Source organism: Vombatus ursinus, unplaced genomic scaffold, assembly GCF_900497805.2.
Source record: "Vombatus ursinus unplaced genomic scaffold, bare-nosed wombat genome assembly UNPS02014816.1, whole genome shotgun sequence".
NCBI lineage: Eukaryota > Metazoa > Chordata > Mammalia > Diprotodontia > Vombatidae > Vombatus > Vombatus ursinus.
Genome location: NW_020954594.1, coordinates 255402 through 263435, shown reverse-complemented (window position 1 = coordinate 263435; position 8034 = coordinate 255402).

Below are 8034 nucleotides of genomic sequence, written 5' to 3'. Positions count from 1 at the left end.
TATCTATCTATCTATCTATCTATCTATCTATCTATCTATCTATCTATATGTATATATACAGAGATATATTTCTTTTAGTGGTTCCCATTTCTTTTTTTTTTTAAGTGACTTACCCAGGGTCACACATGTATCTGAGGCCAGATTTGAACTCAGGTCCTCCTTACTCTAAGGCCGGAGCTCTATCTACTGCGCCACCTAGCTGCCCCTTTGTCAGTATATTTTTTAAAGCTGACTTGTGTGGTTTGTTTAGAGAGCTGCAGTACTAACAATATTGTCACTCAACCTAATGAAGAGTTGTAGGTGCATGGGGAATGGGCAGGTAGGCGAAGCTGCCATGAGTAAGTCATGCAACATGGTAAGACTTACATCTTCTCGCTCTAGCTAACCTGTATAGCTTGTCTGCCAGCGACACATTAATGTGTGAAGCATTCCTTTCTGCTTATGGGTAAATACAAAAACTATTCTGTGGGCTTCAAGCTGAAAGTGATTATGTTCACTGAGGACAGTTTTCAGTGAGTGAAAAGTTGGTGTGACACTGGGGGAAACTAAAAGACAAATAATGCCAGCACAAATTAAAAAAAAAACACAAAAATGGTCACACCCACTTTTTGCAAAAATTTGACAAAAAATCTATGATGATTATGTGGTGAAATATGGTATACAGATTTACAAGTGTAGCTCTTCAGAAAAGAAATTGTGCTTATTATGACCTTTGTCCTACATGTTACCCTTTTGGTCTCTCAGCAATCTGATCAATGCCAGGACTTCAGGACAAACATGCACTTAAAGAATCACTAAAAATACAAGGCAACAAAAAATTAAGTTTCAAGTGAGTGGCATGCACAATAAATTATATGAGAATTCAGAGCCTGGTGCTATCATTGACAGCTGGGAAAAGCATGGAAGCCCAGCAAAAGAAGAAACTCACCAAGTAGATATTGAAGAAAGTGCAATAAAATTATAAATCTATTAAGATGATATATAGTAGAAATGAATGTAAAGTCCTGCATTTGGGTTTAAAAATAGACTTCCCAAATTAGAAAAATAATGACTAGAAGACAGGTAATATTTAAAAAACATAAACTTCGGTGTTTCAGTGGATTATAATCACTAGATGAGTCAACAGTGTGATATGGCAGTCCAAAAAGCCAAAGGTATCTTAGGTTGCATTGAGAGAAGTAGTATCCATAGTGAAGGAGTTACCATGTCCAAAATTCTTTGCCCTGGTTAGATCACATCTCATCCCATTGGCATTTCAAACTCAAAAAGTCCAAAATAAAATTCACCATTTTCCCTCCTAAACCATTCCTTTTCTAACTTTCTCCGTGTTGGTTGTAGACATCATCTTTCTAGTCAACCTGTTTTCCAAACTGATAGTCCTCACTGATTCTTTCTCCATGCAGAAGACACATCTTCATCATCCTCCCACTGAAACTGAACTCCTACTCCACTGGACATCGGTAAGTTTTCACCCTACCCTATCCTGTCCTTAGCCCACTATGCTATATCAGTCAGTCAATAAACATTTATTAAGCACCTACCTTGTGCCATACACTACGCTAAGAACTGCATAGCCATGTCTAAGCCATGTTGTCTGTACTGTGGCCTCCTCCTTTTTCTCCTCCTCCTTTTTCTTCCCCTGAACTTGGATTCCTAGTCTTTGGACTTGAGTTCTTATTGATGATGATTTGCCTTACCTTACCTGTGTCCCCAGTGGCTCTTCCTTGACAGTCTCCAAGTGATGCCACACCAGGCACACATCTGCCAACCTTCCCCACATTCCTTTTCAATTCTTCCTTCTTTATAAATGTTGCCTTCCCCATTAGAATATAAGCTTCTTGAGGGCATGGACTATTTTTCTTTCTTTCATTTATATTTCCAGTGCTTAGCACAAAGTCTGGCACATAATAAGCATTTAGGAAATTATTTTCTTCATTCATTTATGAAATCATTCATTCATTCATATTCCTTAGAAACAAGCTTGATCACAACTCACTTAATCAACAAAAATTGGAAGCCCCTTGTGTCCTGTAGGATAAAATACAGAATCCTAAGAATGATATTTAAAGGGCTTGACAATTTCATTTCCATATACCTTTCTAGAATTACTAGATATTACTCTTCAACACAGTGTCCCAGATGAGCTAACCTAATTACCTTTTCTCTAGATTTTATATTTCATCTCTCACATCAGGCTATTTTCTTTCCCAGAATGTATTCTCTCTTCCCTTCTGCCTCTTAGAATTTTTAGTTTCCATCAAAGTTGAGTTAGGTGCCACCTCTTATGGGAAGTTGTAAGTGACCCCAGTTGCTAGTACTCTCTTCTTCCTGAAGTTATTTGTTTACTTATATCTGCTATATCTCCCTAGTAGAATTTAAGTTCCTAAAAGGCAAAGAATAGTTTATTTTTAATCATTGTATAACCAGTACTTATTGCAATATAGTACAAAATAAGTACAGCGTAATGGTGTATCAGTGAATGTTGACTTTGAACCTCAGTTCAATTCTGGGATCCATATTTTAGGAAGGAAATTAACAAGCTAGAATATATCAATAGGATGACAACCAGAATAGTGAAGTAACTGGAGATCATGCCATGCAATGATCAATTAAAAGAATTGTGGAAATAGACCGGAGAAGAGAAGCTGGGGATTAAGTCAAGATGCCACCTTCAAATTTATGGGTTTTCACATGTGATAAAATTTAAATTTGTTCCATTTGGCCCCAGAAGAGAGAACTAGGAAAGGAAGTATAGATGTTATGTGACCAGAAAAGCAACTGGGAAATTGACTCAGTGTTAAGTAATGGCCCTCCAGAAAGAAGAGAATACTATTAAAAGAGAGAATTGGAGATTATGAAAGGAGCAAAACCTAGAAGTCACAGTTTGGAAGTCACAATTAAACTGGATGCACCAGAGAGAGCCTCAGGAGCTAAGGAGAGATATAACAAACAACCTGAATGAACAAGAGGTTTTAGAAAGAATTAAGGAAGCCAAGGACAACTTTAGCAAGCTTACAATCCTTCCTCTCCCCACACCTTTAGTGTAGATTCTCAGAGAAGTCAGATAAGCAAAATTCTTAAATTCTTTGGATCCTCTAACAATTCTGTTATATATCATTATTGTGGCTTGTACTTTCATAACATGTAGAGCTATGCTTGCTTGGTTGCCTTGGGACTGGACAAAAGAGTTGCTTGCCAGACTTGGTATTCATCCAGAGACTCTACTCTCCACTGCAGCATTGTCCCTTTTTCCAAGCCAAGGATGAAACCAATTGATCGATCTCTGGCAAAGTATTTATTGCCATACAACCTCTTGGCCTCTTACATCATTATCTCAAGTGATAACAACTTCTTATAAAACTCACCCTGAGCATGATACTGCAATGGGTGTCTGGTACCCCATAGGATTGTGGAATGTCAGAGATGGGTGGGAGATCATTTAGCTTACTCCTTCATTTTAGAGATAAGGAAACTAAAGTTCAGAGTGGTTAAATGAAATCCTCTAGGCCTCACAATGCTGGTTAGTCAGACTAAAGATTGGAAATCAAGTGTTTTGATTCCTGGTCCCATAGTCTCTTCATTCACACCAGATGGTTCCGCAAAAAAAGCAGTAAAGTGATTAATACATCATCCACATTCTCCACTATAAACTGAGACAGATATCTATGTACAAACACAGAATCTACCCAACAAAAGCAATCACATAGCACTTCCAAATGGAAGGAAACTATATAAAAATGATATCTTTTTCCAATATTAAGTCCATGATCAAGTCTTGTTATGTAGACTTCTTCAAACTCTGGACTAGATACAGCCCACAAGTAATTAGCATATTTTTCATCTATACTGGCCTACTAGATCATTCTCCACAAGCTGCCAAACTGATATTCTTACAACACAGATCTGACTATATCAAAAAGTTTCTTTGGCTCCCTATTGCCTCTAAAATACTTTAGTCTACCTGATGTGAAGATCTTAACAGGTGTTGGAGGGCCCAGAGAGAGCATACAGTGATAAACCTTTTCTTTCTCTTTCTTTAGTCCTTGTTAGCCATTTTCCAATGAGTGCTAGATTTTTCCTCCAAGCTGGATAATGGTTACTCACTCCATTCCACTTCTTTTGTTAAGAGACTCAGAACTCATGCTCTGCTTTGACCATCATGTCTAGTCTTCTTTTCTCAAAAAATCACAGGGTAGGTTTCTCAAGTTTCACCTTTCCCCCAAATCAGAGGATGTGATTGCTCACACCACTTGACTGAGCAGTGAATCACCAGCCACTATCCTTGTAGTAAGATGACAGACCACTGGTTCTTACGACTTGTTCTGTATCAGTACACTAAGGACCACCAGATCTTTCCATCTGTCCTACATGAGCAACTAATTTATATGGTGGACAGAGTGTCAGATTTGGAGTCAGGAAGACCTGAGCTTGAATTCTGCTTCTGATACTTACTTGTAGGTTAGAAGACTCTGGGACTCTGGGGAAATCACTTAAATTCTGTCTGCCTTAGTTTTCTAAATGAAGTTAATAAAAGTACCTACCTCATCGGGTTGTAGAGATGATAAAATGAGTGAATACATGTAAAACACTTTACATACTTTAAAACACCATATAAACATTAGCTTTTATGATATGACATTTCCCCTAATTAGAAAATGGGCTTTATGAAAGCTAGGATTATCTCCCTTTTCAATTTGTATCCCTAGCACTTAGCACAATTTTTGGCAAACAATAAATATTTAATAAATGTTTATTCCTTCCTTCCTCCCTCCTTTGCTTCCTGGATAAAATACAAATTCTTTTGTTTAATATACAAAACCCTTCACGATTTTGCTCCAACCTATGAATAAAGGTTGATTTTATATTTTTCCTGATCCTTCACTGTGTGAGTACTCTCTTCCCCTTGCCATCCAAAATCACATTGTATTTACTTTTATTATTTTGTACTTACTTATCTATGTACATTTTCCCCAATAGAATATAAGCTTGTCAATGGAAGAGACTTCTGGACTTTTGACTTTGTATAACCAGTACCTAGAATAGTCCCTAGAATGTAGAAGGGAAATAATAAAGGCTTGAACAGGCAATGAATGTTATATGGTTGACTCCAATCACCAGGGATTTAAATGGAAGACTCAACATCTTCAGATAGTTAATGACTTAGATTTTAGCATTTTGGAATCATAGATTCTTAGTGATGAAAACATGCTTAAGAATCATTTTGTCTAACATCTCCATTGTATAAATGATTACGTGGAGTCCCAAAGGATTAAATAACTTGCTGAAAATCACATCCATCCCATGGTTCTTAGTTTTCTGTCTCCCTGGTCCTTATACCTCAATGGTCCAAATGATCAATTAAACTTTGGTTAAAGTCTGAATCAGGATCAAATATACAGGTCGAGTCTGAAAAGCCAATAGTGCCCATAGTTTGAAGTAATCTGATTCACTTACCCATCCCAACACCTCACTCGCTTGGGTTTCCTTCTCTGGTCATTCAAAAATTTCAACTTCAGATACCCAACTGGCTCTAAAGTCAAGTGAGTATTCCAAACAGAAAACTTGGCCTGAAGCTAGGATTTCTCACTCCAACTGACTGGAAACAGTCTTCAGCAGCAGAAGGTGAAGTTCTCCAAACTTTACACAATTAATTCATTCCCAACTCTGTTAATTAAAATGGTTTTAACTTTTTTGGAGCTATGGTCCCCAAAGAAAGCCACCTTGACCCATGCTCATTAAACAAGAATATTATAATTAATCTCTTGGGGAAAGAGGGTAAGTGATGGCTATGACTTCATTGTTGCTGTAACTGTTATCTTTTTGACCCACGAAGAAAGCCAGTCTTATTAAGAGCCATGACTATCAATTTTGAGAAGTTGGGAAAGGGACACAGAAAGTATTGAAAATAAACAGCATGAAAGGTGCTCTTAACTAAACTTTTAAAGAGAAACTCAAAGTTGGTGAGAACCTGGCACACTAAGGTCCATGGTAGGGGAGATCATGGGATGCTGGAGCCTGTGAGAAGAGACTGCGATAGAGACCATTGTAGGGAGTATGGGTGTAGAGCAGCTCATCTAAAGTGGAGAGTGGGGTGGGGAGTGAGGAAGCATATTATTTTTAACTTTATATTTTAACTACTCTTTCTATCTACTTTAGATACTGTTTGCTTCTACTCTTCTGAGGAGTGCAAAAATTGTCAGCATCTTCTGAATTTCAGTTCTTTGTAACATAGTACCAAATGCCAGTTCTAATTATAGCTGAGACTCCTAGGATTCTGTGAGTATATCCTGGGCTGTGTGATTTTAGGCTTATTTCTAGATACTTACAGTTAAATGATGAGGCAGATTTGTGGTATGTCCTTTATTCTCAAAGAGGATCATGACATCAGGGAGGTGATGACAGGACTTGCAATCGAATTTGATTTCAGTGAGGGAGGGCTGTGCAAAGTTACCAGCTTCACTTTCATCTCCAGAGCCATCTGGGACCAGTGACCAGATATTGATCAGGATGACTGGAGATGGCCCAGCAATGCAGATTCAGGGTTAGGGGAGAAGGCAACTTGTCTAACTGGTGCTCACAAAGGTTTTAGGACTTATATACCTAATGTTCATGTTCAATCCAATTATCATCAAGTTAAAGCAGGTGTGTTTATTCCTTTGCACTTTCTCACACTCTCCTGCCTGTGCTTCCTCTGAACCTTTCCTCTTAGTACCCTATGTAATATTGTTGGAGCAAGTCATACAACTTTGCCAACAGGGTTCACTGGAAATTTATGTTATTTAATTTCCATTGGGACCTTACTATTACACAGGAATTCTTTTATCTCCCCTATCACTCTCTCCAAAGCTTCTATTCCAAACCCCTTCTTTCTCAAACCTTCCATACCACCTCCTTTTCTCTCCCTCTCAGCAGAGAATCTCATCTGTCACTTAAATGAGAAAACAGGGACTATCCTTCCTAAGCTACATTTTCTTCCTTCTCCACACATGAAAATATCCCTTTTGATCTTCCTTTTTCCTTTACTACTTTTCTCCAGCATCTGATAAAAATGTTGACCTTTTCCTTCCTAATGCCAATCCTTATCCAATGTTCTTGATCTCATCCCCTCCCCCTTTCTCCAGGAAGTTGTCCCCTCAACATTATCTCTCTTTCTCTTGTCTTCAATCTACTTTTATGCTTTCTCTGTAGGCTTTAAATATGACCAAATCTTTTTCCATCTTAAAGACACATTTACTTGCAAACGGAGAGTACGGTAAAAAAAGAGACCAAAATATTTATACCCTTTGATCTAGAGATTCTGCTGCAGGCATATTACCTAAGGAGATCAAACACAGAAAGAAAAGTCTCACATACACAAAGATATTCATAACAAAACTTTGTGTGTGTGTGTGTGGGTGTGTGTGTTAGTAAAGAATTAAAAACAAAGTAAATGCCCATTGTTTGGAGAATGGCAAAACAAATTGTGACATATGAATATGACACGGTATTACTTTGTCATATGAGATAATGAATATGAAAAATTCAGAAAAGTTTAACATATAAAGTGGTGCAGGTAAAGTAAGAAGAATAAGAAAAGCTATATGTAACACCCTCTCTCAAAGAGATATATATGCTGATGTTAGATGCCTAATGGTAGGGTAAGAAATCTTCAGTTTGTGTTTGATCTCCTGGTTAAAGAAGTATGCCAGTGATGGCTAGGTGGCGCAGTGGGTAGAGCGCCCCGCCCTGAAGTCAGGATAGGACCTGAGTTCAAATCCGTCCTCATACCAAACACTTGACACTTACTAGTTGTGTGACCCTGGGTAAGTCACTTTGCCTGAAAAATTGCTTGAAAAAAAAAGTACACCCTAGATGCAGACACACTGTTATCTTTTTTCTGCCCTGCAGGAGTCTCACAAGAGGCATGATGCATGGAGGAAGCATCATGGACCTCCTATCTCTCTCTAAACTTGGCATCTGAGTTCAATCTTTGCCTCTCTGCATAATGCCCCTGAACATTTCTCCTCTCAGAGATTTATTCTTCAATTCAGAAGA